The sequence below is a fragment of the Rousettus aegyptiacus genome, unplaced genomic scaffold, assembly GCF_014176215.1.
Source record: "Rousettus aegyptiacus isolate mRouAeg1 unplaced genomic scaffold, mRouAeg1.p scaffold_m13_p_14, whole genome shotgun sequence".
Lineage (NCBI taxonomy): Eukaryota > Metazoa > Chordata > Mammalia > Chiroptera > Pteropodidae > Rousettus > Rousettus aegyptiacus.
In genome coordinates, this window is record NW_023416289.1 from 30,994,046 (window position 1) to 31,007,737 (window position 13,692).

The 13,692-nt window shown below is 46.3% G+C and overlaps 1 pseudogene; it reads right to left on the bottom strand.

Moving 5' to 3' along the window:
* Window positions 1–7,997: 7,997 nt before the first annotated feature.
* On the bottom strand, window positions 7,998–13,216 carry LOC107504185 (annotated as a pseudogene).
* Window positions 13,217–13,692: the final 476 nt, after the last annotated feature.

Consider the following 13,692-nt stretch of genomic DNA (forward strand, 5'->3'; position numbering starts at 1 on the left):
TCAAAACGATTACATCAAGCCAAAGGACCAGACGCAGAATGCATTCTGTGTACACATTCTCCACTCATTTCCCTGGGACGAGAGCCAGCTCCTGAGGACTTCTCATCTTGTCTTTTTCCTCTCCTGTCGCATGGAGTTCCCAGGGGGGATGGGTGCTGGCCGGGCAGTGGGTGAGCATGTGCCTACAGATGCTTTCCCACAGGAGGCCCATTTGGCTTCCTGCCCCTGAACCCCGGGAGTGGGTCCCTCACAGGTGATACTTCTGGAAAGACAGCCATGACTGGTCGACATTTTAAGAATAAAAATACAAATTCGCAAAGAACAACTCTATTCAAGCATTTGAGGGCCTCCAAAGGTAAACATGATCCCTTGAAAGTAAGTAATAATAATAAATATGGCAGAGTTCAGGATTAGAAAGTCACAGGGCCATGATAATATAAAATAAAAAGTTAAATAAAATTAATGAAATTGTCTACTTCTGTGCAATTTTATAAAGCAGCTTCCTCTGAGGGGACATAGCGCTGTAGATTCATGGCTTGTGGAGGGACAGATAAGGACAAGGTGCACCTTCCTCCAGGGCACATGATGTGGCAAGGGTAGTCTGGGCTAGATTCCAACCCCTTTCACCCCTTGGTTGGGTGCCTTTGCGCAGTGCATGAATCACATAACCGCCCAGGGCGACACTGCAAAGATCTGTCCTCTGTAGAGTGAGTGGTTCATTCTGACTATTATGAGCTGCTTATACCTTTATGAGCCTGTCTCTGTGTCTGTAGAACAACTTCCAACTTTGATTAAATGACCTTGCACAGTGGTAAGAGGAAGGCCACTAGTCTGAAGGCCAGTGGCCCCACGATTGAAGCTCACTGAGACTGTGAAGGGAACTATGGACATGTGAGTCTCAGGTAGGCTCATCCAAAGGGAGTGTGGGACAAGGAGAGACAGGCCCAGGACCTGGCATTTAAGGAGCAGACGGAGCCCGAAGAGCACGGCGGGGGCGGGGGCGGGGGCGGGGCAGACACCAGAGACGCTGGGTGTGGGCAGCGCCAGAGCACTAGGGGCTGGGCTCCCTGCAGAGACTGGGGAATGTGGGGCCAGGAGAAGTTTCTGCTCCAAGTGTGGGACGCCTGAGGGATCTTTAGAGCTGACGGGAAGCCCATGCAGAGACCCAGAGGTTGCCCAGTGTGACCTAGACTTCAGGTCTAGGAGTATCTAGGAGTATGGAAATACCTTTCTGGATAGAGGTAACCCCATCCCACTGAGGCCAGCTGCTCAGGAGTCAAGGAGGTGACGGTCACTCAGTCATCTCAGGACTGAGGAGGACAGTTGGGTCCATGCTGACATTTCACAAGCCCTAGCTGGTGAGAACAGGGTTGGGATCCTTTGAGGCCTGGGGAGCCCACGCTGAGGCTCTCCCCTGTTCTTCTATCTTCCCTCACTCCCTCTATTTTTTTCCCTTTCTCAGTGTCTTTCTCTCATTTTCTCTCAATCACTCTCTCTCTCTTCTCCTCTCTCTTTCTCATTCTCTCTCCCATCCTCTTCTTCTCTCCCTCTTCCTTTTTCCATGCAAGCTTGGCTGCTGGGCCCTGGCATTGGCTCATCTCAGGGTCTGAACAACCAAAGTGACTCCATCTTAGGTATAAGACTCCATCTTAAGCGCAGGCCAGTTCCCGGAAAAGCCGCAGATAGCAAGGCGATCACCCCACCCTAGACTCAGCCAATCAGAGCAACTACGGAAAGTAACTCTCCAAATTCCCCACCTTGTTCCTTGGCGCCATCACCCAGCCAATCCGGCTAAGCGACAAGCTCATTGTACCAATCCTGTAACGCCAAGACATCACTCCCCATGCTTACAATTTTTCCCTCCAAATACCCCTGAAGCCCCATGTTCGGGACCGCCTCCTACTCACTGCTGCGTCGGTGTGCGGACTGCGGTCCGGACTCGAGTCTGAAATAAACTCCCTCTTGCTCTTGCATCAGTGTCGGCTTCTTGGTGGTTCGTGGAGATACGAGTCGGGGCATAACAGGTCCAGTCTTTTAAATCTCTGGAATCCACCTAATTCTCTCTCTGCTTCAGCTCCTGCCCTCTTCCCCTCCTTTCTGCTGATTCCACTTTGAAAACCCTGCATCTGTCTCAGCACCACGGGGCCCGTGCTGAGCAGGCACAGACGGCTGTTTGAGGCAGGGGATGAGCCAGAGAGCCATGAGGTCTGCAAGGAAGGATGTGACCGCCTTTCCCTCATGTTTCCTCAAACTCTTCCCTCCCTGCCTCCTCACCTGAGAGCCTTTGTACATGTTCCTTCACCTAAAACATTCTCTCGCTCTCTTTTTTTAACTTTAAAGATTGTATTTATTTAGAGAAAACAAAAAATCCCACAACCCAAAGGATGGGATTCACATCTCAAGACATCTTTCAGATATTAACTCTACAGATTACAAATTATTTAATAGAAGATATTTTTGTACAAATTTTACATATATTGAGGAGCAGGACATAAATCCCATTTCTGTTTTAATAAAGGACAGGGTAGAGGGGTGGGGAAAAAAACACTTTTTTTGGATACAACCATCTGGAGAGAGTAGACATGAAGAGGGCAGACTACCTTTTCATCATCTACAAAAAATAGTCTGAAAAAAAACAAACCCTTTCAACCCAGGTATCTCTCTAAAAGACCCTTCCTAGCTACTAGCTATTGAAACCAATGATTAAAGTTACTTCACTTTCTATGTCTTTTATGTCCCCTGGGTAAATGACTCATTATGCCCACTGCTGCAGCACTCAGAAACCAACACCCCTGCAAAGTCGGACGGGGTCTAACCTAGGACTGACGGGAGAAGGGCTTGCAAACAAGAGGCCAAGGTGTCATTTCTCTGCGGGTACCAATATTGCCCGTAAGGATATCATCTACCAAGCTGACGGTACAAAGGTGCACATAAAAGCAGGCAAGTTAAGCTATTGTGGTGCAAGAGAAACCAGGACCTTGTTAAATAGTTTTCTCCATTGTCATTCTCTCAAGGAAGGGTAAGAAACAAAACCACACATTGGTCTAGGTCAGATATTGGTGTGGGATTTCAGTGGATGTAACTGTGCTAAAACTTCACTTCTTTAAATTACTTTTTCTCTTTTTTTCTACTTGATTTAAATGGCCTTGTCTTGTCTTAACAGTACCACGACTCACTTGCTTCTTTTCTTTCCTTATCCTTCTTCTTTTAGCGATAATGCGTGACCACTCCCTTAATTATTAAACACTCTTAGGACACTAGATGCTGGTCAGCATCATACAGTCTTAGAAAGATAGCTGCAGGTCTATTGACCACAGAAACAGTTTCAGTCAAACTAAAGATAACATCTTGACCTACCAGTGAAGGTGAGACAACCCTACTGGCTACATCCCCTTTAAATCAGACAGAACGATGCCGTGATTGACATCAGGCCCTGATACATTATCAACCGCCTCCTACCTGAGCCTGGACCAATCAGCAGAGCCCACAACCCCAACTACCTTAAGTACCATGACTAATGGGTTTTCCCCTATATAACCTATCCCCTAGAGGCCATGGGGGAACCAGGTCTTTGAGCTCACCTGTGTCTCCGGGCTTGGCACCATTTCCTTAAATAATAAAGCTTTACTTTCTTTGCTGTAAACCTCTGTTCGTGTCTCATTTGGCTTTCATGTGCAAAGGCAAATGAACCCCTTTTAGTTTGGTAACATGGAGAGAAAACTTTGTAAAAACAAAACAAAACAATACAAAAAACCCCAAACAAAAACCCCAATCGAGGTCATAAGAAAGGCTCCCAATTTAAGTGTCCCTTTTTGTTCATCCCTACTCACCACCTAAGACCATTAATTCTAGAGTTTTCCGAGGTTAAAAAGGGGTCAAAGAAGCAGGAACAAGAATGAATAGCAGAGTCTTGGGGCACAGATGATAGAGGCTCTGTTCATCCCTCTTGTGACCATATCAAAGTTGTGACAGAAACACGGAGCAAACAGCAAGGAAAGTCACATGTGATCTAGATGAACAGAAGCCCTACAACTAGGGAGAGAAATAAGACATCAACCGGCACCAGTGGAAGGTAGGAGGGGCGAAGATGTGAGGCTGCCCAGCCGGAGACAGAGGCCGCGGCAGTGGCAGCGGCAGACGCCTCTTAAAGGGGCCGCGTCTGCAGCGGACTTTCGTGATGACGGACCTGCTCGCTCTGAGCACCAAAGCCAAGTTGGCTGCTCAGGGGGTGTGGAGGGGACTAGGGACTTACAGAGGGACACTGAATTGTTCGACTGAGGGCCAGAGGTGAGGCTTTCTCCCTGGAAGATGTGCTGGTGGTATCCATCACTCCTCTGTTGAGCCGCCCCGCCCCTCAGTGTGCGCATCCAGCGCTGCCAGAGCTGAGGCCTCATCAAACTGGATACCAGAGGTCGCTCCACCCAGAGGAGTCCCTGAAACTCCTCCCCCCCCAACTCGCAGCCCCACCCAAGCCACATCCAGGTGTATCCTGAGCGAGTCAGGTGCCCCTTGCTGAGCAGCACCTAGACTCACACTGGTGGCAGCTGGCTTCGGTTTCTGGTGTGGCCTCTTGAGGCAACTATAAGCACAGTATCTGTGGATTGCTTGCTGAATCTTAACAGGTGGCCCCAGAGGGGCACAAGCTGAGGCTAAACTTGGCCTGCAGCTGAACCCCTCTCAGGACTGTGCCACTGGACACCTACTACACAAAGCCGCACTAATAAGACCAGGAGACTTACGAGCTTTGCTTAGTACATAGAAACAGACGTAGAAAGGCAGCCAAAATGGGAAGACAAAGAAGCAGAAACCATATGAGAGAACGGAACAGAGATTCAGGAATATTAGAATTAAGCAATCTAACAAATGGAGTGTTCACAACACAGGTTATAAGGATGCTCAATAAACTTAGGGAAAGTGTAGATGAATTCAGTGAGAACTTTAACAAAGAGATAAAAAACATAAAAATGGAAAGGGAAATTATAAAAGGGAACCAGTCTGAAATGAAGAACACATTATCTGAGATGAAGAGTATATTAGATGGAATCAATAGAGTGGATAAAGAAGAGGATGGAACCACTGATATAGGGGATGGGGAAGCCAAGGACACTCAATCAGAATGGCAAGAAAAAAGAAGCCAAGACTGTACTAATAATTTAAGGAGACTATGGGACACTATTAAATGTAAAATTATCCATATCATAGGAGTACTGGCAGGAAAACAAGATCTTGAAGAGCTATTTGAAGAAATAATGTTGGAAAACTTCCCTCACCTGGAGAAAGGAAATAGACATAACACCCCAGGAAGCTCATAGAGTCCCAAGAAAGATGAACCCCAAGAGGCCCACACCAAGACACATCATAATTAAAATACCAAAGGTTAAATACAAAGAGAGACTCTTAAAAGTAGCAAGAGAAAGAAGTTAGTTACTTACAAGGGCCCATGTACAAGAAGCAGCTGCTTTCTCAAAAGAAACAAACTATGTAGGACAGAAGTGCTTGGCACAAAATATCCAAGGTGATGAAGACCCAGGAGCTACAAACAAGAGTACTTTATCCAGCAAAACTATCATTTAGAGTCGAAGGACAGAGAAAGAGCTTTCCAGACAGAAATAAGCTAAAGGAATTTATCAGCACCAAGCTAGTATTATAGGAAATGTTGAAGGGACTTCTTTTTTTAAAAAAAAAAAAAAAAAACTAAAAGAACAACAAAAAAAACTATTTTATCGTTTTAATTTTTATTTTATCTATTTGTAATTTATTTATTTATTTATTTATTTTTTAATCACCCCTGCTCCACCTCCGACCTAGAGATGTTGCCGTTTTCCCCTTAAGAACTGGATCTCTGAAGGCAGGGCATCTCCTCACACACACTTGCAGCACACACCTGGGGCCTGGCACACCCAGGGTGCCTAGCGCGCCCGGGGCCTGGCGCACCTGGGGTATGGGTCATGGCTCTGCTGGGACTTGAACCCAGTGTTGTGAGAGATGCCTGCAATCTGGGCAGGATGCCTGGTGCTTGGAGCAACAAGGTCACACTACAGGGAAGGCACACACGCCTTACCTATTCTGGGACTTCTTGCTCTAGGCACAAGGATAAGAAAAGGAGAGGGAGTAGCTGATAGATAACAAGGTGATGATTTGGGAGTTGACTGTAATCTGTAATTACTAATCTGATAAACCAGCTTTGTGAGAGGGAGAATAAAAGGCCATGGAGACAGGGGCGAGGGAGCTAGCATTGCCATTCATCCCCTCTCCCTTATCCATGTTAGTTAATGCATTTCCAGACTCCGACTCTTCTTCCTAACCATCTCTGCAACAACCCAGGACCTTCTGCGTGAAAAGCAGACATGTTAACCACTACTCTATGGAACCACTCCTGGAAGGACTTCTCTAATAACATGTATCAAAAACAGAAGAATGGTAATAACTACATTCATATCAACAAGTACCTCAAATGAAAAAGAATGAAATGCTCCAACCAAAAGTCAGTGGCTGAATGGATAAAAAAACAAGACCTACAATATATGCTGCCCACAAGAGACTTACTTCAGATTAAAAGACACACACAGACTAAAAAGAAGTGGATGGAAAAAAGAAATTGTTCTGATAGACCTGGAGGGTATTGCACTGAATGCAATGAGTTGGGTAGAGAAAGACAAACAGCACATGATTTCATGTACATGTGGAATCTAAAGAACAAAATAAACAATGACGAAAGTGGAAGTAAACACATAGATACAGAAAATATCTTGAAGGCTTCTAGATGGGAGAGGTATTGGGGGGTGGCAAAAAAAAAAGGCAAAGAGATTAAGAGGTACAAATGGATAGTTGCAGAATAGACATGGAAATGTAGGGTGTAGCATGGGGAAGATGGTTAATGATGTAATAAATATGTCAGGGGAAAGAGGAGTACTAGATTTAGTGGGGTGATCACTTTGCAAGTTTTGTGGATCTGATCTCTATGCCGTACAATTGAAACTGGTGTATTTCAACTATAATTGAAAAAAAGTCATCGAATTGTACAATGTAAATATGAGCAACTAATTGTCTATTATGTTTCAATAAAGCCAGAAAAAAATATATTGTAAAGAATAGCAGAGAGCCAAAAGCCACAAAGGAGCCAAGATTTGCTCAAGAAAAGCAGTGATTCCTCATTTGACAGCTTCCAGGGGCTGGTATAGAACGCCTAGGAGATCAGGTTGTGGCTTAAACAGGAGCCACTTTTGGGGAGGTAGCGGGAAGGAGGACCATGAGGAACATGACAACAACGAGAGTCTAAATTTTTAAAGACACCATTTTTCACTATTACTGTTGCAAAGTCATTCATCACCTCCACAAAGCTGTTTTTCAAATCACTATTTTCCCACTTCTTTTGGTCACCAAACTGTCCTATACTTTAGCAGCCTGTAGACTGCTCCCCAGCTACCCCCTGGGGGTAAAAATAAAGGGATCCCCCCCCGCCCCGCCTTGACCCCGTCCCCAGTCTGGCTCCAGTAAATCAGAATTAATAAGAGGAGGGGCCGGCAGCCTTCTGGAGACAAATGCAATTTCAGAGACTAAACCTACCTCTCCAAAGATGGAGACTTTATTCAGATGTTTGAAAATCCACATATGCCACATTAGAATAACAAGAATTAAAGGTAGAAACCTCACACTTCCCCTCATACCTGCCCTGCCGCCCGATCGGATTCCAGACATGCATCACTGCCATTGCCATTTTGCTAAAGAGAGGCCCCTGGTCACTAATCACACTGGCAACCGCACATGTCATAAAAATGCACCACGACTTTTCTGTTAAAATACGTCTCTTTTTCTCTGGCTGCATTTCTCCAGTTAGTTCAATACTTTAAAGGCTGCAATAGCATGCAAATAATTTTATTTCACGTAGTTTTTATTTTTTTAAGTTATAAGAGGTCTCCAGGAGCTAGTGAGTTTTATTTTGTCTTGTCTGGATAGAGGTGTGATTTACTCTTGCATGTTCCAGCGTGGAGAGAGACTCAGAGAAAGCGCAGGATGCGCACAGGTCTATTTGCTATATCTTCTCCCTCATTTTCATCTTCACCATCAGTGGTGAGAGCTGCATACCTGCTTGCAGAACTGAACTTGGAGGCTGGATTTTTTTCAAGTTTCTCAGGTGCAGATCAGTAGTCTTGATCGTTTTAGCCTTCTTTACTCTCCGACTCTTTCCAGTAACCTGTGTTCCCCCATCTCCTGGACCATGGCTGGAGTTCCCACTTTGGCCTTTTGGGCACTCTCCCCATCCACTTTATTTTCATCTGTCTTCCTTGCTGGCTGGGCCGGAACTGCTTTCCCCCACCATTTGTAGGGGATTGCTGCTCCGTGTCTTAGCTCTGAGGTGAAGCAGGAAAGTTAGAACTTTGCTTCTCCCAAGCATTCTCCTTTGGTGGAGGAGCTGGCATTTCATTCAAAGACTGTTCAAGTTTGGGAGGTTTAGACATGGGAAAGCGAGTCTTTCCCCTTATTGAGTGTTTCATTTTCTAGAGACGCCTTACTCTTTCTCCTGTGAGCGTTTCTTCCAGATGTGGCTGAGCTCCCAGTCTGTGATAACTCACTTCCTGTCTTTGGTCGCTTCTGTTCCTGCGTTTCTTCACTTAAGCAGCTTGGGTGTCTCTCCTGAGACTGTTGTGCTAGCGTTGGCTCATCCAGCTGACACTGCAGTTTCTCCTGTTCCTTTGTAGCCTCTCCTCTACTTTCCCTTCTCTAGCAGCTGTGGCAGCAGGCTTTGCACCTCCCAAGGTAGAGGCTGCTTGACCGGACTGGGAGGTGCTGGCAGAAGAATCCTTGGAGTGATCTGAGGCTTTAGGTTCAGTTTGTGTCTTTGGTGGGGGACCTCCATCATCATGCCTATAATCATCCCAAGAGTAATCACTCTGGAGCTCCTGATCAATTATTGCATCTGTCATATCTGTCTTCAAAGCAGTCTCTGCCTCCTCAGTAGTCATAATCCCTATGGTATCCAGTCCCAAATGTTCTCCTGCCACTGCCAATCTGGAGTCAAAGCCCCTATCGCAGTCTCTGCTGCCTCTGTCATCCTAGCGATCCTGGCCCCCGTATTGATTCATATCGCAGCTCAGGGCATCACAATAACAGTCTGTATACTCATCACTGTCCCGATACCCATCATGGTATCAGTCTGAATCACGATGATCTTGATACTTGTCTCCAAAGCTATCATCACCTCTTCTAGGTGGGGATTCATCAAAGCTGTCTGTAGCAGGACCGGCTCTCTAGTCCGTATCTGTTTTGTCAGAATTCCAATTTCTATCTCGGTCAAAAGAATGATCAACCCTGTCTGTATCCTGTGCTTGATCAGCAATGTCCACTTGAATTCTCCTGTTACCCAGAGACTCTTCACTGAGGTTCAGGGCATCGAACAAAGAATCCAGGTCCTTAAACTCAGTGTAACCAGAACCTTTCAACTTCTCCGTATTTCAGGGTTCACACGGTAAATGCACTGCACTGATATTTAATCTTCTAAAGAATTCCTTAATCGAGTCTGTCACATCATAGAGCAGTTTCCTTAGAAAGACATTGTAGGGTGGCAATTTGGGAAGGTGTCTCCTGTCAATACTGTGTTCCTGAGCAGCCTGTGAAGAAGTGGGCAGGATGGAACAGTCCCCTGGAGGTGCCCGTACCCATCATCATCATTATTGCGTCAGACGGGTGAAATGTCTCCTTCCAGGTCATCTATTTCATCAGCCCGGCTGACTGGTTTGGAGAGCTGCTTCCTCCACCAGTCCTTCTATCCTCAGCCAAAAAAGTCTGTTAGGAGGATAGTCTTCCCCTTCTTACTCTTTTTTTGTTTCGCTGAGGCCACCGTGTTGGGAGAGGGAGAGAGGACCTACAACGTTTTTGCTTGCATTGAAAAGGCCCTTCCTGACAGAAGGGTTTTCTTGTCATCTCATGCCTTCTAAAGCACCGATTCCTCACAATAAGCTTCTCATCTTTCTCCTCCCGGCACTTGTTCTAACATGATCGGTGGATTCTTCACGTCAGCCTTCCTTGCCGAATGTGTGCTCTGCAGGCCCCCACCAGGGGCGTCTTCCTGTTGTCCAGCAGATGCCCACACCCGGGAGTGAGGCTGGTTCATCCCTGTGACACAGGAACACACACACACCGGAAGGGTGGACTCCTCTGTGGAAGACTGGCCTCCCGTGGGCTGTCCTGCTGACCTGGGGTGAACGCGCGTCTCCTCGCCACACCCCTGGAAGGCCCACTGAACAGTGGTCCTGTGCATAGTGAGAAATGTCCACCCACTTCTCGGGGTGGGCAGGAGATGCAGAAGGATGGCTGTCTTGGCCAGGCTGTGGGTCCACGGAGTGGGCAGAGTCTCCTGCAGAACTATTGGTGCCCCAGCCCTCGAAGAGGAGTGGGGCAGGGTAACAATGGGGCTGGGTCACAGTCCTGTCTCTGCCCCGACACCACGGAGCAGCGCACTAGCCCTGAACTCTGTTCTTCTGCAGACGGCCAGTTTATTCTCCAGAGGGTCTATCCCAGTGTTCCCGGGCTCCATGGAAGGCCTGAGAGAGGCAAGAATGAAAACAGAGCCCCGTACCCAACTTGTCCCCAGAGTTTGGGTAGCTGAGGTTACTGGTATGGTCCAGGGCTTGATGGAAGGCTGAGGGGAATAAATGGACAAGCTTATTTTAAGTGGAAGTAATTCCAGAAGCAATAGCTAGAAGAAGGGGGAAGGCAGAGAAATTCCAGGGGCAAGGGTTTCATGCCTGTCTCCACTTCCATCTGTAGCTTTTGTTAGTCACATCCTCGCCTGATCCCCGCTGCTCCGGCACTGTACCTATCTGCAGAGCCCCACCTCGGGCACTTATACTGGAGAGCAGCACACAGCTGGACTGAGTAGAAAGGGCAATCAATCCTCTGTGTCCTCAGTGAAGTGCTTTTGTGGTCTTCACACCTTTTACAGCCTTCCCCTTCCTCCCACACCTGATTGGCAGGCAGCTTTATGTGAGCAGAGAATGTGGAAAACATGGCCTTCCTCTACTCACCTGGAAGCACCCACCCTCTCTCCCGGGACCACGGTCCGCCCCAGGGTCTGCTTTACTCCTGTCTTCACAGGAGTCCTATTCCTGCCATCGCCCGTGCTGCTCTTTCGTTCTCATTCATGAACACAAATCTCCCACGAGTCTCCCCTGACCCCACAAACTCCTCACTCTTGGCCCACTTCTTCCTAACGCCAGACAGCAACACTTCAAATTTGCCTTTGCTTTGCAATCTCATGTGCCATTTACTTTTTCGGAAATTTACTGGAATTTTTATTATGCAAACTTCAACTTATTAAGTGTACAAAAGTCATCCGATGTCTACGAATGTTTTAAAAACACTAAATGCCAGTGCACTGACTGCTGAGCTCAAAGAGGCAGCCACTAGCGTGCCTCCTGAGTAACCAGGAGCTGCATTTCCAGTTTGTGATTAACTTGCTTTTTCTCTGTGGTTTCACCACACGCATCTACATCCCTAGAGAACATATTTATTGCTGATGTTTGCATGGTTTTGAACATTATGAAGTTGGGGTCATACTGTGTTCTGTTGAGACCCACCATGTTGGTGAAACGGGAATGATTTCTGTTGATCTGTGTGGTTCATTCTACATATGCTATCCTTCCTGCCTCAAGGACATTTGGTCGGTTGCCTCTTTGTTTTGTTGATGGTTTCTTTTGCTATGCTTTTTAGTTTGATGTAGTTCCATTCATTTATTTTTGCTTTTACTTCCCTTGACTTTGAGGTCCAATTAATAAAATCCTCTCCAAGACCATGGCCAATAAGTTTAGTACCTTTGTTTTCTTTTTTTAGAAGAGTTCTTAATTTTAATGTAGTCAAATGTATTATTTTCCTCTGTGGTTATTTAAGAAAGCCTTTCTTATTTAAGAAAGCTTTCCTTGACCCAAAGTTATAAATTAGCTTCCAGAATCTTAGTTTTGTTTTTACATTTAGTTCTATACAGCACTGTCCAAGAGAAATATAATGTGAGCTAGATTTTGCTTATTGTGGTTGTCAGCAATTCAAATGCAGACTGCAGCCAAGAAATTGAGAAGCCTGAGATTCGGAAGGGCAGCAATAGAAGACGTAGGAACAATCACTAAGAGCAGACATGTGTCATTAGAGACCAAGGACGAGATCACCTACAGCCTCATGTTCCCAATTACTATGTATGGATGTGAAAGTTGGACAGTGAAGGAGGCTGATAGGAAAAAAGGTGATTCATTTGAAATATGGAGAGCTCTACGGATACCTTAGGCCGCCGGAAAGATGAACAAGTGGGTCCTAGAGCAAATTAAGCCCAAACATCACCGGAGGCAAAAATGATAAAACTGAAACTGTCCTATTTAGGGCAGGCACACCACTATAAGGCAGGGTTCTCAGGAAAAGACAACACTGGGACAAAGATAAGGCAGTAGGACAAGAGGAAGACTAAGCGCAAGACGGACTGACTGTAAAAGGGGCCATTGGCATGAGTCTGCAGGAGCTGAACGGAGCTGCTGACGACAAAACACTGTGGACGTCATTCATTCATAGGTCGTCAGGCGTCAGAGCCGACTCGATGGTATGTAACACACGCATACGTGCGTAATAGAAATTTACCTACTGGCCACTTTTTTTAAAAAGTGAAAAAACCAAAACAGGTGAAATCAGTTTTCTATTATTTCTTTAACCCAATAGACACAAAATGTCTCAACATGTAACCAACGTAAGAACTATTAGGGAGATGTTACGTTATTTTCATAGTAAGTCTTCAAAATCTGGCATGTGTATCTCAGTTCGGGTGCTTGATTTTCATCAGAAATAATCTGTATCTAGATTTCATAACACTTATAGTTGAAATGGTAGGTTCACATACTCACAGGCTCTTAATACACCTGCTTGCTCTGGAAACGCACGGCCCTGGGGGCCTGTCCTAGCTATTTTCTTCGGAGCACTCTGGGCTGTCATTACGCCTGCCTTCTCACCTCTGTTCTCAAGTTACAGAGATCAGTATCTAACGCATATCTGAATCAATAAAAATCAACAGAATTCAGACTTTTCTCTAGATAACCCCACTGCTCTATATAGAATGAAGCCGTTGCAAAAGCGTGGTGTCCCCCATTCTTCTCAGAGGTCAAGAGACAAAGGATTCACTTCTGATCCTAACCCCCTCTGCGCAAGTCGAGTGGAAAACTGAGGACAGCTTCTCACCTGCCATCACGCCCATCTCACACGCACTCTTGTGCTCACCCGGCTCTCTGCACTCAGTCCTGACTTCCCTAGGGCTGCTTTTTAGTTCTGCTGAAAGCAGCGGGGCTCACTTGAGTTCCTGGGACATGTAACTGTTTGCTTTGGGTTACTTTCAACCTGATCGGCACCTTTCTAGAACCATAGAAAGCCTCACCAGGACCAAGAAAGAATGGAACTGGCTCCTGCTGATTGGAAACCTGCAGGATGAAGAGGAATGGGTGCCCCCTTCCCAGTGGTCTAGCCTCACTGCCCGCCCCAACTTCCGGGCCCAAAGCCCCTCCTCTGCTCCTGTCCATTCTGCAAGGCCGAGGGCCTTCCAGTTCCTCCATGAAGCATACCAACAGTCTGGTCTCTGCCTCTTGGCTGCCTTGTTCCACAGCCTTACATGCTGTGCTCTCCTTTGCTACTGGACTCTGAGCTCATTTGCCACCCAGCAGGAGGCTG